Genomic DNA, 17,399 nt, shown 5'->3' on the forward strand with positions numbered 1-17,399 from the left:
TCACACTATAGGTTTAACTGGGAGTGAGAAGCTAGCTAGAGCTAGAACTAGTGTCCTTATAAGCTAAACTAAATTGGTGTGTTTTTAGTCTAGACTTGAATATTGAGAGTCAGCCTGAAACCCGCATATCCGGTGTGTTACGCCCCTCTTTGGGTTTTTGCTTATTTTGTTTAGGGCTGCATTATAGGTTTTCTTAGATTGCAGGCGGTGGTTTCAATCTCTAATTGTTTACAGGTGAGACCTGTTGGATGGGTGGAGTTTTCCCTACTAAAGCCCTGGGCCCTGGGTCTACCTGGACCGGAGAGAGATTTGTAGGATATTCGATGCCACGCTGAGTGTTCCTGCTGCTGAGTTTTTTGTTGAGTTGATCTTTTGTTTTGTTGTTCTCTCGTGGTTCCTGGACATTTGCGTTGGTGTTTATATTTATTATTTGTTGTAAAATAAAAACCCTAAAACCAGTCGGTTTTGGTTTTGTTTATGTTGCGGTCATTACTTTGGCCGTAACATAAATTGGGGGCTCATCCGGGATCTTTTGAGTTAATCTCAGTAGCAGTTCGCGTGCGACCCTGTGGTGAGTTTGCTGATAGGTGGTGACCGCTGAGTCGTTGCACATCCCAATTAGGTAGCCGGCGGGCAGACTGAGTCTGTCATTTTATTTTTTTAGTTTGTTGTTTTTGATGGGATTTCTGACTCGGTACGTTTCGGGGTATGGGAGTAGACTGTGTTTTCGGTCGGCTCCCTGCTCGCGAGTTTAATGTTTAAAGTCGCCGGGTCGGGGAACCATTGAAGACTAGTGGGGAAGGTGAGTTAGATTTTTTTTTTTTGCTTTGTAAGTCAGGCTTGGGATGTGGCAGTGACGGGCTGTTTTACGTCCAGCATAGCCTACTTTGTGGTCGCTTTGTTACCTGCGTGAAGTTGGCCCCCCATATGTTTCAGATTTCAACCAAACTGGTCTCAATCGTATGTGCTGCGTTTGTGCCGGATTGTGCCGTTAAAATTTTTGTTTGTGCTGTTTTAGTTTCTGAGATATAAATGTGTGTTTACATGGTGACGTCATCAGCGTGAAGTTGGCCCCCCATTTGCGTCAGATTTCCACCAGACCGATCGCAATCGTGTGTGCTGCGTTTGTGCTGGTTTGTGCCGTTAAAACTATCCTTTGTGCTGCTTTAGTTTCCGAGATATTAATGTTTGTTTACATGGTCACGTGACACCAGCGTGAAGTTAGCCCCCCATTTGTGTCTGATTTCCACCAAACCGATCGCAATCGTATGTACTGCGTTTGTGCCGTTTAAACTGTCCTTTGTGCTGCTTTAGTTTCCGAGATATTAATGTTGTTTACATGGTCACGTGACACCAGCGTTAAGTTAGCCCCCCATTTGTGTCTGATTTCCACCAAACCGATCGCAATCGTGTGTGCTGCGTTTGTGCTGGTTTGTGCCGTTAAAACTGTCCTCTTTGCTGCTTTAGTTTCCGAGATATTAATGTTTGTATGGTTGCCCCCCCCCCTCCAATTTTAGTCTGATTTCGACCAAACCAATCGCAATCGTTTGTGCCGTTAAAACTGTCCTTTGTGCTGCTTCAGTGCAGATATTGCTTATTTACATGGTCACGTGACTCCGCCGTTAAGTTAGCCCCCCACTTAATGCCTCCCAATCGGTCTCAATAGTTTGTGCCGTTTAAAAATTGTCTGTACTTTTATTTTTCTGAGTTATACCTCTCAGTTTACAGTATGCCTTTATGTGATCGCCGTATACTGCTCAGGCGCGTATTTCTCATGTTAACAGAAGGTGGACGGTTTGGTGACTCCGCAACAAAGCTGTACGTAGACTTAGTCACCCCGCCAGCCAGATACCACATTTCAGGATCTTGCTACTGTAGATATTCCCACAAATGACCGACCATTACATCCTGCTTCGTTACGTGCAGGCTTGACCCAGCTAGGTTATCATCGGTTCTACCAACTCATCACAGCACAGCATGCGTCCATTTCTTTAGATGTGGGAGTGAAAAAGCAAAACGACAGTATGAAAAGTGGTTCTTGCGGTGTGAGAAGTGATTGTGTGCCATTTACAGTGGTACTGGTAAAGCACATCACAGAGCTCTAAATCATGTGCAGACGTACATATATAGCATTTTGCTGCAAGGTAGTGAACACCCAGCACCAAACACGACCAGTTAATGCTTAATACTGTACAACAATGTATAATAAACTCTTATTTTGCCTGCACTGTGTATTGTGATGTCTTTACCTTCCCGTGGACCCTCTCACTTATTGCACATGGCGGTTAAATAAAAATGTCCAATAATGAAGTTGTACTTTCTCCCTCCACTCAACCCGAACTAACATATATCCAATCACAACTGAGTTTTGTAAAGGCGGCGACCAATGTAAGTTCAACTATTAAACAAGCAACGAGTGCATAATCATTGACCTGTGATCGCCATTAATTTAAATTATCTTGTTACTAAAATACATCGACTTCAGAAATACGTCATAAAAGGTACGTAACATTTGTACTTTAAAGTATTGACATAACTCGGTAAATTGAAGGCACAAATTTATGTAAGACAGTTAATGCACAAAGCTCTTTTGCACATTTTAATTAAGTATTAACAAATAGTTATTTGATATACTGTATACAGATAAAACACATAAATATACTGAAGTCGTGGTCATTTGCATTTCTTTTGATCAGATGCCCAAAATTCCTAGTGTCAGCAAGGAGAAAATAATTGAGGTTCTCCAGACAGCGCAGGATCAAATTGTCTGTAGCGGTCATATAGCTGTTCCTTCTGATGATGTATGGATTGCTCTGAGCCAGCAGCTGAACTCCAAAATTTCAGCCAAAGCATTGTATACGTTTGTAAAATTAAACCGCCATAATGTATGGCAAGGTTTAGGGTTAGCTGTGGTGGGGGCAGAGCAGGAAGGCAGTGATGACAGTGAAGTGTCCTGTGAAGATGGAGATGAAAATTATGACCTGCTACAGACACCACAGACAGAAAATATCATTAAATTTATTTTTACACTTTCAGAAAAACAATGGAGAGCCATCTTACCTGACACAGTCACATATCAGGACATCAGTAGCAACCGTGGGAGAGAATATGTAATCCTGAAGCGAGGAACATGGACACACATGTTAAATGAGCAGATATGGAATAAAGTGAAGTGTGCCTGCACTCTTGTTTTTAAAAGGGCAAAGGTGTATCCAGCATCACTTACAAAATTTTTGGCCATCGAAGCACACTGCAAAGAGTGCAAAGGCAGACTTCTCATTCACTGTGTCAAAGAACCCAAATCAAATGAATGTGCTCTCCTTCACTGCATTCTACAAGATGTTAATGAGACACTGCATAGTTTCAAGTCAAAGAGGCAGTTATCTGGAAATCTGCGTGCTGAAGTGGCAAAAAATCTTTGTGAAAGTGGAATACAGCCAAGTACCTGGCGTGAAACTGAAGCCAACAAATTGATGAGATTTGGTGACCCTGAGCCCAGTCATTTGTACAATCTGACTACACTCCGGAAAGCCAAGCAGGAAAGAAAAGATGAAGAGCTTCAACACAAAGATCCTGTGCTATCACTTCAGCTTTTAAAACACTCTGTACCTCACAGCGGTAGTATTCATGACATTGGCATAGATAAATTTTATTGCCATTATTGGAGTCCATCTCAGATGCAGCTGTATAAATCCCAGTCAAAGCAGCAGCACTGTGTTTGCTTCGATGCCACGGGATCTATTGTGAAAAAACTGAAAAGACCATACGGTATGTCAGGACACATTTTTCTTTATCAGGGTAGTTTACAATATTCCATAATTGATAAAACATGTAGCATACCAGTGGTACAGATGCTATCCGAAAAACACGATGCCAATGCAATAGCATCTTGGCTTTCCGAGTGGCATCATGCAGGGGCTCCAATACCCAGAGAGGCTGTGAGTGATTTCTCCCTTGCTCTTCTTGGTGGCATGGTGAAAGCCTTCACTCACTGTCCAGACCTCAGGGCATACATTGATGAAAGTTTTGGAGTGCTAATTAGAAACCAAACTTCAAGGCTACCAGCTTGCTTTATTAGAGTAGATGTTGCTCACTGCATAAAGCTCATCAGTCGATGGGAATGCCTGAGGAAAAAACCCTGCAGAGTAAGAGAATTTTACCTCCGATGCATGGCCAAGCTTTTACAAGCAGGGACGCTGGATGATGCACATCAAATCATTTACTCAATTACAGTCGTGGCTCTGAGTGAGACTGAAGGGCACAATGAAACAGGACGTCCTGTAATGGCAGAAATGAGCAAAATTTATCTGAGGGCAGAATCGCAGAAGTGAGTGCCATCTGTCCTGACATGAAGGATGATGAAATTCAAGAAACAGAAATGGACAATTTCACAGAGCCATCTCAGACAGACATGAAAGACTGGGTTACAAATATCATTGAGAAAGCCAAATTGACGATCGTGGACAATGGTGACAGGGACAATCTGCACTTTCTTCCAGAAATAATTCCTCATGTATTAAGGATATCTAGTTACCTCCCTTTGTGGACAAGCATTATGGTCCCATTATATAAAAGTGCGAAATTCACTGCAAGCACAGCCTGTGTTGAAGCTGAATTTAACAGACTAAAGAATAATGTTTTCAAACATGAAAACTTACCTGTTCGGATAGACAGGTTCATTGTTCGGCACCTTGGTTCAATTGAAGGAAACATGAAAATTTCCAAAGCAACTGAAGATTGTGCCACAGGGTCCTCTCACAGAGACACAACTAGTACAATGTCAGAGAAAGTGATGGAACATGAGGATTATCCATCAACTGAAAACTGGAGAGGTCTTGGAGTGCCACCGAAGAAAAGAAGGCACACTTACCTTGCACCATGTTCTGAATGGCTACATGCTGATACTTCTGTCACATGGAAAAAAGCCAAAATTGGACTGCTGAAAAATGGAAACTGCCTGACTCAACCAGTAACAACACAAGGAGAACAACTAATTGTGAAAAATACCTGTGCATTTGATTCATTCTGCCAGGTACTCTGCTGTGCATACTGTGACAGCGAGACCTTCAGCCAGTTTCTTGGCAATGCTGGCAAGTCCACTGAGGTTTTTGAACTTGTCCAGCACATTGTTCAAAAAGGAGTCGACAGAAAAGCATATTTACTGCGAACAAACATCTTAATGCACATGTTTACAATGACAGCAATGAAGTCAGGTGTTCAAATGCTGGATGCACAGTGTCACATCTCAAATATAATTACAAACACCATGAAGACTGCCCCAAGCATTATCTCTACTGGCTCCTGTTCTACCATTTATTGCTCAAGTCAAGCAGTTGGCAGACATATCCCTTTTGTATCGGCAAGTGAGGAGGTGTTGATCAATAAAGGAATGTCAGAGCTGAAAAGTGCATTGCTTGAACAACTCACCATGAGCAACACGAAATGCCAAGCCAGAATTCCAAACCCTGAAATATATCCTAGACAGCACCAGTCAGTCAGCAATCTCTGCAATGGCACAGTGATGCATTCATTCAGCACAGGACAACTCTTATGTGTTGATGTGGACCATGGCATCAACCAAACTCAAACAAATCTAACTGACTGCAGGAAGCAGAAACTTTGTGACTTGCCATTAACCATGAAGCTCCAAGATGACATGTTCACCCTGAGAGGAGTTGTAGCATTCTGCCCAGGACCAACTGTAGACTGTCTTGGCCACTATATTGCTTTTTGCAGGAGACCAAATGGCATCTGGGAGAAATATGATGATTTGAGCACAAAAGCCACTGCGGTCTGTGAGAAAACAACAACAACACAGTTCCATGCAATTGTCTTTACTAAAGGCAGACATTCTTATCAGTGAACATGATCAACTGTGTTACAGTGATGTTTAATGCCTGGGTAGTTCCTTGTCAAATCATCACACTTTTGGACCTCATTGTCAAATAAAGAAAAAACATAGCATGCTGATTTGGTCATATGAGTAACCTATAGAACTGAAATCGCAAGCGTCATGGATCAGTATTAAGGCAGATTTAAGCTAACAAACTTTTAAATTATCGGGGGGGGAGTAAGACTTTTGACTGGCTACATCTCCCTTAATATAAAGTTGCACAGAAATGGTTTTTGTATTGTTCTAAAGCTCTTTTCCAGATCTATTTTGCATAAATACTACGCTATCCACAACTTATATTAAGGAAGATATAGCCAGTCAAAGTCATAGCCCCCCCAAATAACTTTGTTAGCTTAAATCTCCCTTAATATTGATCCAAGATGCGTGTGGTTTCAGTTCCATGGGTTACTCATATGACCAAATAAGCATCCTAAGTTTCATTAAAATCTGTGGTGATGAGGTCCAAAACTGTGATGATTTGAAACGGAATTACCCGCCAGAGGAATGTTAAAATTTTCATTGAAATTTTGTTTTTCAAACATAAAGTTTAAGTTACGTGACGTTTGATAAGACTGTTTAATAAACAATTAAAGATTACTTGGTGTTTGGTAAAGGAATAAGGTTTTCTTGCATTTAATAAACCATAAATTAACATTTGAATCGCTGTGGACTAACGGAGACACTCCTGCAAGGGACTTGCAGATTTTTATGCTGTGGAAATTTGTGGTATATAACTGAGTTCAGAATAGTAAATGCACTGAAATAAACATTTTAGCTTAGTGTTGTTTCCTTCTACAACACCACCATTTTTTGAAAAAGGCAACTGTGAGTATTATAAGCACTTACCCATTTGTTCGGAATCCGGTATCAACCACAAATCCTAAGGTCTTTCTATACTCTACGAATCTCACGAAGATGTTAATCTCTGCCTGGGTCACTTCGAAACACACACGTGCCGTCCAGCTGAAGCACTCGGAGTCTAACAGGGAGGTAACCCTTTCCCTTGTGAACGCCAGAGTCGGCAACACTAGGAGTGCAGAGGAGGAAGGAGCGAAAAATATGTAAGGCATAAACTGAGAGGTATAACTCAGAAAAATAAAAGTACAGACAATTTTTAAACGGCACAAACTATTGAGACCGATTGGGAGGCATTAAGTGGGGGGCTAACTTAACGGCGGAGTCACGTGACCATGTAAATAAGCAATATCTGCACTGAAGCAGCACAAAGGACAGTTTTAACGGCACAAACGATTGCGATTGGTTTGGTCGAAATCAGACTAAAATTGGAGGGGGGGGGGGCAACCATACAAACATTAATATCTCGGAAACTAAAGCAGCAAAGAGGACAGTTTTAACGGCACAAACCAGCACAAACGCAGCACACACGATTGCGATCGGTTTGGTGGAAATCAGACACAAATGGGGGGCTAACTTAACGCTGGTGTCACGTGACCATGTAAACAACATTAATATCTCGGAAACTAAAGCAGCACAAAGGACAGTTTAAACGGCACAAACCAGCACAAACGCAGTACATACGATTGCGATCGGTTTGGTGGAAATCAGACACAAATGGGGGGCTAACTTCACGCTGGTGTCACGTGACCATGTAAACAAACATTAATATCTCGGAAACTAAAGCAGCACAAAGGATAGTTTTAACGGCACAAACCAGCACAAACGCAGCACACACGATTGCGATCGGTCTGGTGGAAATCTGACGCAAATGGGGGGCCAACTTCACGCTGATGACGTCACCATGTAAACACACATTTATATCTCAGAAACTAAAACAGCACAAACAAAAATTTTAACGGCACAATCCGGCACAAACGCAGCACATACGATTGAGACCAGTTTGGTTGAAATCTGAAACATATGGGGGGCCAACTTCACGCAGGTCGCTTTGTTGTGCGCTATTGAGTGTAGCGATTAACAAGCTGTATTTTGGGTTGGGTCTTTGTTGGCTGCTTTGTTTGGGTTTTACCCGATTAGTTGACCTAACCCGGCAGTTTGTCAGTTTTAGTGGCGTGGTTTTTTGTGAGGACAACTTGTGGTCATGTGTTTGTAGGGAATTTTGATGACCACTTTAGATTAAGTTGTTAAAATGCAGCCGTTTGTTTGTATGTTTTGGGTTTAAAAAAAAAAAACATGGCTTCGGTAGTGCGGGAGTTTGTGGAGAATCCATCTCCGGAGGTGTTTGAGTCTCTAACTAGCGAACAACTTCTGAGTCTTGCGGAGTATTTCGATATTGAGTTGACAAGTTCTGAGAAACGGTTAAAGCATGTAAGGATGGGGTATGCGCTTTTTATGAGTGATGGGTTTGTTTCACTTCCCAGTAGTAAGCAGTTTACCTTTGTCCGTATACTGCGTGATACTGGTGCAGCACAGTCTTTTATTTTGGCTGGGGTTTTGCCTCTATCGGACGAAACCAAAACCGATATTAGCGTTTTAGTGCGTGGGTTTGAAATGGGCTCCACTATTGTCCCACTTCATTTGATTTATTTGCAATCTAGCATGGTTACAGGTAAGGTTCTTGTTGGGGTTCGTGAAAGTTTACCTATTTCTGGTGTAACTTTTATATTGGGGAATGATCTGGCCGGTAGTAATGTGTGGGGTAATCCTGGTTCTGTCTTTCCTCATGTCGTTACAGTTCCTGATCGTTTCGACGTTCATGAGTGTGTTTTAAAACATCCTGACGTCTTTCCTGCTTGCGCTGTAACTCGTTCGATGACAAAGCGGAATGTAAATGTTGTGGGGGACTCCTCTTTACATAGTGATGTATTTGATCTGTCTGATACTTTCTTTGTTTCCCCAGGAGAGGTTCTGAAATCTGAGCTTTCTTCCCCTGTTTCTCTATCTGGTCCTGTGGGGAAAGTGGGTAAAACTGATGGTGTGAATCCTCTTTCTAAGGTAAACTTCATTACTGCCCAAAAGGCAGATCCCTCTTTAGCCACTCTGTTCCAGTCTGTGGTATCTGAGATTGAGGTTGATAAAGAGCCTCTCTGTTATTTTCTGTGTGATGGACTTCTGATGGGGAAATGGAGGCCTTATAATGCACCTGAAGAGTGGAGCTTTGTATACCAAGTTGTAATTCCAACTTGTTACAGGGGTGATGTATTAAAAGTTGCTCATGATGGTCTAGCTGGACACCTTGGTGTCACTAAAACGCTTAACCGTGTATTACAACACTTCTTTTGGCCTGGGGTGAAGAAGGATGTGGTTCGGTTTTGTAAGACTTGTAGAGTATGTCAGATCACTGGAAAACCTAATCAAACTATTCCTCCTGCTCCTTTGTACCCTATTCCTGTGATTGGACAGCCTTTTGATCATGTGATTGTGGATGTTGTTGGCCCACTTGAGCGGTCTAAGGATGGCTATCAATATTTATTAACAATGATGTGTGTAAACACCCGTTTTCCAGAGGCTGTTCCTTTGAGGAAGATCACTGCTAAGGCTGTAACTAAGGAACTGTTAAAATTTTTTACATTGTTTGGTCTCCCTAAGGTTATTCAAACTGACCAGGGTTCCAACTTTACGTCTCGTGTGTTTGGCCAAGTGTTAGGACAGCTGCGTATACAGCATAACGTTTCCAGTGCCTATCATCCTGAAAGTCAAGGGGCCTTGGAGCGGTTTCACCAGACCTTAAAGAGTATGTTGCGAACTTATTGTGTGGAAACTGGTAAGGACTGGGTAGATGCTGTCCCTTGGCTGTTGTTTGCCTGTAGAGAGGTAGTACAGGAATCTCTAGGATTTAGCCCTGCTGATCTCGTCTTTGCCCATACACCACGTGGCCCTATGGCTGTTTTGAAAGATCAGTGGCTCAGTGATTCTCCTTAAAGTAGTGTGCTGAGTCATGTTTCTGATGTTCATTCCCGTTTACACAGGGCTCGAGAGTTGGCTAGAAAAAAATCTTGAACGAGTTCAGGTGAAGATGAAGACTTGGTTTGATCGTAAGTCTAAAGATAGACGTTTCCAAGTGGGTGAGCAAGTTCTTGTGTTATTGCCTATACCTGGGTCGTCTTTACAGGCTCGTTTCAGTGGTCCTTATGTGGTAGAACGGAGGATCTCTGATCGAGATTATGTCATAGCAACACCAGATCGGCGCCAAAAGAGGCGTTTGTCACATCAATATGTTAAAGCCCTATTGAGGAAGACATTCATCACCCTGTTTGCTTCTTTTCTAAAGTTTAATTGTCATCAACAGTGGTATTCCACCATAGAGAAGGAGACCTTGGCTCTTGTCCTGGCAGTTCAGCATTTCGAGGTTTATATAGGTGCTTCCCATAAGGTTGTGGTGTACAGTGATCACGATCCTTTAAAATTTTTGGATCGTATGAGAAATGCAAATCATCGGTTGATGCGGTGGAGTTTGATCTTGCAACCATTTAGTTTAGAGATCAGGCATATTCGAGGCACAGATAATATTATTGCTGATACTTTATCTAGGGTGCCTTTGTGATGGGTTCTTTTCTGTAGTTTTACAGGTATGTTAAATTATTAAACTGTTGTGTTTTTCTTTTGCAGGGGGGAATATCGGCATTGGGGGTTTCCTTGGTTATGGAGACTGGAGTCACCATTTTAGTGTGGGGGTGTTACGCCCCTCTTTGGGTTTTTGTTTATTTTGTTTAGGGCTGCATTATCGGTTTTCTTAGATTGCAGGCGGTGGTTTCAATCTCTAATTGTTTACAGGTGAGACCTGTTGGATGGGTGGAGTTTTCCCTACTAAAGCCCTGGGCCCTGGGTCTACCTGGACCGGAGCGAGATTTGTAGGATATTCGATGCCACGCTGAGTGTTCCTGCTGCTGAGTTTTTTGTTGAGTTGATCTTTTGTTTTGTTGTTCTCTCGTGGTTCCTGGACATTTGCGTTGGTGTTTATATTTATTATTTGTTGTAAAATAAAAACCCTAAAACCAGTCTGTTTTGGTTTTGTTTATGTTGCGGTCATTGCTTTGGCCGTAACACGGTGGAAAACCGTTCCGTAGCTGAGGAGCACTATAGGAGAAAGCTCTGCAGCCTGCCGTAGCTCTTTCTACCCTAGGTACTAACAGATATCCCGCACCTTGAGATCGAAGCAAGCGTGGGGGATTGTATGTGGTCAGCAGATCACTAAGGTATTCTGGTGCAAGGCCATTCAGTGCTTTATAGGTTAACAGCAGTATTTTATAGTCAATCCGAGACTTAACTGGTAACCAATGAAGGGAGGATAAGACTGGTGTTATGTGATCAAATTTTTTAGTGTTTGTGAGAACTCTGGCTGCTGCATTTTGTACCAGCTGAAGTTTATTTACGGAACCAGACGGGCAACCAGAAAGGAGGGCATTACAGTAGTCTAGTCTGGTAGTAACGAAGGCATGTATTAATTTTTCTGCATCACGAAGTGAGAGCATCTTACGAAGCTTGGCTATGTTTCGTAGATGATAAAACGCAGTTCTAGTAATACTTATGTGAGCATCAAAACATAGATCTGAATCTACTAGAAGACCAAGATTTCTAACCACTGTGTTAGGTTGTATAGGAAGACCACTAGGTCGTGCAACGTATTTCTTGCAGCCTTGGGACCGATCACCAGTACTTCTGTTTTTTCTGTGTTTAACATTAGAAATTTTTTTGCCATCCAGTACCGGATATCTAACAGACAATCTTCTAACCGAGATAGGAGTGATGTATCATCAGGGTTAACAGATATATATAACTGTGTATCATTTGCATAACAATGAAACCCAACACCATGATTTCTAATAATGTTACCAAGCGGTAGCATGTATAGGGTAAACAGTAGTGGGCCCAGTACTGATTCCTGTGGAACACCGTATGTGACTTTGGTGGCCTTGGATGATTGTTGTTCACATGTGCATACTGATAGCGATCAGTTAAATATGAGCGGAACCAAGAGTGCTGTCCCTGTAATGCCAACCACACCTTCTAACCGGTCCAAGAGGATATTATGGTCCACAGTATCAAATGCTGCAGTTAAATCTAGTAATACCAACAGTGATATCAAGCCACGGTCAGAAGACATAAGTAAATCATTCATTACTTTGACTAGAGCAGTTTCTGTGCTATGGTTTGGTCTAAAGCCAGACTGATATAATTCATTAGTATTATTTTTTTGTAGGAAAGAAGACAACTGACGAACTACAACCTTTTCCATGATCTTTGAAATGAAAGGAAGATTTGAGATCGGTCTATAGTTTCCTAAAACACTAGGTTCAAGATTTGGTTTCTTTAGAACGGGTCTAATATCAGCCATTTAAAAAGGTTTTAGAACATATCCAAGCTTAAGAGATGAGTTTAACACATTTAACAGGGTATTGGTAATCTGTGGTGCGATTTCCTTGAAGAATTTTGTAGGAATTGGGTCTATGAGGCTTGTAGAGGATTTACAGGAGGAAATTAAGCTCAGGAGTTCTGGGTGTTTTATAGGAATCATGACGTATCTGGAGACACTGTGCACATGGTTTCCAATGCCGCCAAGGCCCTCATGAGTCCGTTCAGCACAGAATTGGAAAATTTCTGCTCCGATGTCTATTATGATATTGAGAAGTTACCAAAACAGAAGGAGATTTTCTCAGAGTTTCAGAGTCTGCTCCATCTTCCTTCCAAGAGCTTGATAAGACCTATTAGCAACAGATTTCTTCAGATGCTGGAGGTGTGCACCAGGCTGAATGAACTCATGGATGTACTGGTGGTGCATTATTACTATGTGCTGGATCCAAATGAAGAACACAAATACAGGTAATGCTAATCATTTTGTAGTATAAATTAAGTATTTTTTAATGTGCTGTCTCTGCAGTTAACCATTTTTATTGTATTATATTGCATGTAGAGTGATGTGCTAGTTTAGAGTGTTGTTAGGTTTTATGTAGGAATAAGCAATGAAAATAGCCACAGTGGTGTGTTTGTGTGATACAGAAGGCTTCTTAACGAAGTGCTGACGAGATATGCACTAACAGTTGAGGAAAAAACCAGAGTAGAAATTCTTCAACAAGAACAAGCCACGACATCCCGAATGGGAACACAAGCCAACCTTGACCAGAAGGCACGAATCTCTGTGCTCTTTACAGAGTTTGACCGATTCAAAGTCATGGTCGACATGTTCAGAGGTTCAGTTCAGTCTTGTAGCAGGCTAACTTGTGTAGGCAAAAACTTTAGGCTAAATGTAATGAAAGTTAATAACAGTTGTTGTTTTTTTACAAAGGGAACAGCCAGGTCTCTACTACAGCAATCATAACCAGCTTTAGAAGTTATGCAGAGTTATTTAGAAGTGTTCAAATAAATAGCAGTTTATTGTTAAAAAAAAGTGAATAAAGTGAAATTATTTTTAATCAGTATGTTATTTCCATATTTCAAATGTAATGGAAAGATTAGACATTCAATTCCAAGGCAAAAAATGTAAAATACTTTATTAAGTCTGCATTTTTTTTTACAGGAAATGAAGAAAAGGAATATTTATCTTAAGGAAAAAATATAGGAGTGTTGCGAATTTTTCTTTTCTCTTCAGCCACAAACATTGACATACACTTAAAACATTTTACAGATCTAACTGATGATAACATCTGATTATGATCTGATTAACATCTGACAAAAACAATGATTATGCACCAAAATATTACTTCAGTAATTTAAAGTTAAGTTAAATCTTGAAAAATGTCTTAAGTTTATGTCAAGGGTTTGAAAAATCTCAACACTGCAATTTATTTATTTATTTTTTTGTGGGAACAGATTAATATTCCATTTCCTTTGCTTCCAGTAAAAAAACTGCAGACCTGGTCAAATTCGTTAATAATTTGATTTGGAGTAATTTTTCCATTACATCTGATATATGGAAATAAAAGCTATTAAAAGTATTTATACTTTATTCACTTTTTTAAAACGCACTGCTATTTATTTGAACTGTATGCAACTTGTCTTTAATTCTGTTTTCTTGTGTTTTTTTATGCATGTGAAAATGTCAAATAAAAATAACATTTTTTTTAATGTTTGCAGGCGTACTTTCAACATTTCAGGGATTTTTGAAAAAAATGCAACATGAAAAACCAATGGCGCACTTGCTGCACGTGGAGATGGTGGCCCTAGTTCAAGAGCTCCTCAGCAAATTTATGAAGCCGGAAGCCATCCCACTGAGTGCAAAGGATATCATCAAGGTTGATGTCCGGAGTAAAGATTTGCAACTATCAGACAAAAGGTTGTCTGTTGGAAGATACTGCTACTCTGCACTAAACAAGGCTCATGTGGAAAGGAAGATATGGGTGAGAAACATTTACAACTCTCTCAGAGAAGGATACATGAAGTCATCAGAGTTCCTTCTCAAAAACCTTCCTCTGGACAACAAGATAATCACCTCACTTTCTGCAGTCACTCCCTCTCTGATTCAAGATGACTCCATCTGTGGGGCTTTTATCACATTAGGAGAGGCCTTGCCTAATGTGGTCGCACCAGAAGAGATTGGTCAACTAGAGGAAGAGATACGGGCGTACCAAATAGAGGTGGACCTGGTAACGTGTGCCCAGAACTACATTGAAGAGGAAGGCCGAGTTGATGTAGATTGGTGGAGCAGAGTTGTATCCATGAAAAATCCAGAGAGAGGTGTGAGATTTCCCATTCTGGGTCAGCTGGTCAAAGCACTAATTAGCATTTTCACAGGCCCCCTAGTTGAGGGATCATTTAATCTCATGGATGATATTCTTGAAGCAGACAGATGCTCCATGAATGTGGAAACTTATGAGAGCCTTGCAATTGTAAAATCCATGATTAAAGCAAGGGAGTGGACAGCATCGACAATGACAATAGACCAGCCATTAAGGTGGTCTTGCCTGTCATCGTACCAAACATATCAAAAACATCTGCAGAAAAAGAAAGAGGCACAACAGGCACAAAAGAAGAAAAGGGTGAGTGAGGCAGCAAGGATTCGGCCATCACAGATGGCAAACAAACTCATACGACAGGCCAGGAATATCGCTGGATCAGCCAAAGCCTCCTCTAGACGAGCCAAACACTCATCCTCCTCCACTGGACCATCCAGACCCTCACCAACCTCCACTGGACCATCCAGACCTTTTTCAACCTCCTCTGGACCAGCCAGACCCTCAGCCTCCTCCTCTGGAGCATTCAGACCATTTTCAACCTCCTATGGACCAGCCAAACTCTTTCTCTCTCCCTCTGGACCAGCCAAAGCCTCATCTTCATCCTCTGGACCAGCCAAAGCCTCATCCTTATCTTCTGAACCAGACTCTTCTGGACTAGCCAAACTCTTTCTCCCTCCCTCTGGACCAGCCAAAGCCTCATCCTCATCATCTGGACCAGCCAAAGCCTCATCCTCCTCCTCTAGACCAGCCAGACCCTCAGCCTCCTCCACTGTACCAGCTCCATCTTCTGGTCCAAATGTCTTAAAAAGAAAGAGTTTGCAGGACTTTGCTTACAACCCAGAAAAAATGAAAAAATAAGTGATAATGGCCTTGATTTCACTTCTAATCTTCAGTTTAGCAGTTCAGTTCTTTAGCACTTTGAGCACTTGTTATTTAAGCACTTTAAGCACTTCCTATTGTTTAGCTGTTTTTTTTTTTTACTTTATTTTTGTTATTATTGTCAATATTTGAAGTAAGTCCTTCAAATAAAAAAGTCCCCCCAAAAAAAAGTTCAGGCTCAGGATTTTTTTTTTTAACTTTAACCCCATTCCAAATGAAAGATTCAAAAGTCTCATTATTGATAGGCATAAGACTAGCAGGAGTCTGGCAGTCATAGGTAGCTAAGGACATACACTGGATGGTCTGTCTAATCTTAGTTATTTTACCATTAAAGAATGTAATAAAGTCATTACTCTTAAGAGATTGTGGGACTTGCGAGTTAAATGGAGAATTCTGTGTTAACCTAGCCACGGATTCAAATAGGAATTTTGGATTGTTTTTGTTCCCATCTCTTGACCTGGAGAGATACACAGACCTAGAAGTCACTAGTGCTTGTCTGTATTTAGACAGGCTCTCTTTCCATGCAGATTTGAAAACTTCTAGTTTAGTTGAGCACCATTTGCGCTCTAGCTTGCGTGATGCCTGTTTGAGTTCACGTGTATGATCAGAGTACCAGGGGGCAGGTTTCTTATCTCTATGCTTTATCTTCTTAAGTGGAGCTACAAGATCTAGTGTGCTACGAAGGGATTTATCCATGTTTGCAGTCGCCTGTTCAAGTTCATTTATACACGATGCTTCAGATGTAAGGCTGAAGTCCAGAGCCTATCCCGGAAGCTACGGACACAAGGCAGGAAACAACCCAGGATGGGGGGCCAGCTCATCACAGGGCACACTCACACATGCACACCAATGGGCAATTTAGTAACTCCAATTAGCCTCAGCATATCTTTGGACTGTGGGGGGAAACCGGAGTACCTGGATGAAACCCCACGACGACACAGGGAGAACATGCGAACTCCACACACATGTAACCAAGGCAGAGACTCAAACCTGGGTCCTAGAGGTGTGAGGCAACAGTGCTAACCACCGCACCATCATGCCATGTTTTTTTTTTTTTTTTTTTTTTTTAACTCAGTTTGTTAATACCCCTACCAGGGGAGAAGCCCTTCTTGATCTTGTTTTCTCTAATAACCAGGATAGCGTTGGAAAATTAGAGGTTTTATAACCATTGGGTGGTAGTGATCATCCATCCATCCATCCATTATCCATCCATCCATTATCTGCCGCTTGTCCGGGGTTCGGGTCGCGGGGGTAGCAGCTTCAGGAGAGACACCCAGACCTCCTTCTCCCCAGCTACCTCTACCAGCTCCTCGGGGAGGACACTGAGGCGTTCCCAGGCTAGCCGAGAGATATAATCCCTCCAGCGAGTCCTGGGTCTGCCCCGGGACCTCCTCCCTGTAGGACATGCACGGAAAACCTCTCCGGGTAGCCGCCCAGGAGGCATCCGCACCAGATGTCCAAACCACCTCAACTGGCTCCTTTCGACATGAAGAAGCATGTTCTACTCTGAGGCCCTCCCGGATATCCGAACTTCTCACCCTATCCCTAAGGGAGAGCCCAGACACCCTGCGGAGAAACCTCATTTCAGCCGCCTGTATTCGCGATCTCATTCTTTCGGTCATTACCCATAGCTCATGACCATAGGTGAGGGTAGGGACGAAGATGGACCAATAGATCGAGAGCTTTGCTTTTCGGCTCAGTTCTTTCTTAGCCACGACGGACCGGTTAAGCGCCTGCAAAACTGTAGATGCCGCTCCGATTCGTCTATCCAGCTCCCGATCTCGCCTACCCTCACTCGTGAACAAGACCCCGAGATACTTAAACTCCTCCACTTGAGGCAGTACGTCTTCCCCGACCCGAAGAGGGCAAACCACCCGTTTCCGGCTGAGAACCATGGTCTCGGACTTGGAGGTGCTAATCCTCATCCCTGCCGCTTCGCACTTGGCTGCGAACCGCCCCAGTGCATGCTGGAGATCCCCAGCAGATGAAGCCAACAGGACGACATCGTCTGCAAAAAGCAGCGAGGCAATCCTGAGGCC

At 42.2% G+C, this 17,399-nt stretch overlaps 2 long non-coding RNA genes across 18 annotated transcripts; one reads left to right on the forward strand and one right to left on the reverse strand.

Annotated features, from left to right (window-relative positions):
- Nucleotides 1-857: 857 nt before the first annotated feature.
- Nucleotides 858-15,442, forward strand: LOC140578348 (uncharacterized). The gene is made up of 3 exons (XR_011982469.1): nucleotides 858-892; nucleotides 7,794-12,631; nucleotides 13,883-15,442. It is a non-coding gene; the product is annotated as an uncharacterized lncRNA (long non-coding RNA).
- LOC111834474 (uncharacterized) lies at nucleotides 2,546-7,318 on the reverse strand. Of its 17 annotated transcripts, XR_011982459.1 has the most exons (9): nucleotides 6,740-7,201; nucleotides 5,428-5,793; nucleotides 5,008-5,113; nucleotides 4,871-4,907; nucleotides 4,659-4,769; nucleotides 3,841-4,278; nucleotides 3,227-3,752; nucleotides 3,061-3,116; nucleotides 2,546-2,953 (listed from the first exon to the last, which is right to left on the reverse strand). It is a non-coding gene; the product is annotated as an uncharacterized lncRNA (long non-coding RNA). The 17 variants fall into 17 exon arrangements; XR_011982463.1 differs by having other exon boundaries at nucleotides 3,227-3,332; nucleotides 3,446-3,516; nucleotides 3,610-3,752; nucleotides 4,659-5,793; nucleotides 6,740-7,203; XR_011982458.1 differs by having other exon boundaries at nucleotides 4,659-5,113; nucleotides 5,428-5,505; nucleotides 5,631-5,793; nucleotides 6,740-7,202.
- Nucleotides 15,443-17,399: the final 1,957 nt, after the last annotated feature.

The sequence above is a fragment of the Paramormyrops kingsleyae genome, chromosome 14 (genome assembly GCF_048594095.1).
Source record: "Paramormyrops kingsleyae isolate MSU_618 chromosome 14, PKINGS_0.4, whole genome shotgun sequence".
NCBI classification, from domain to species: domain Eukaryota; kingdom Metazoa; phylum Chordata; class Actinopteri; order Osteoglossiformes; family Mormyridae; genus Paramormyrops; species Paramormyrops kingsleyae.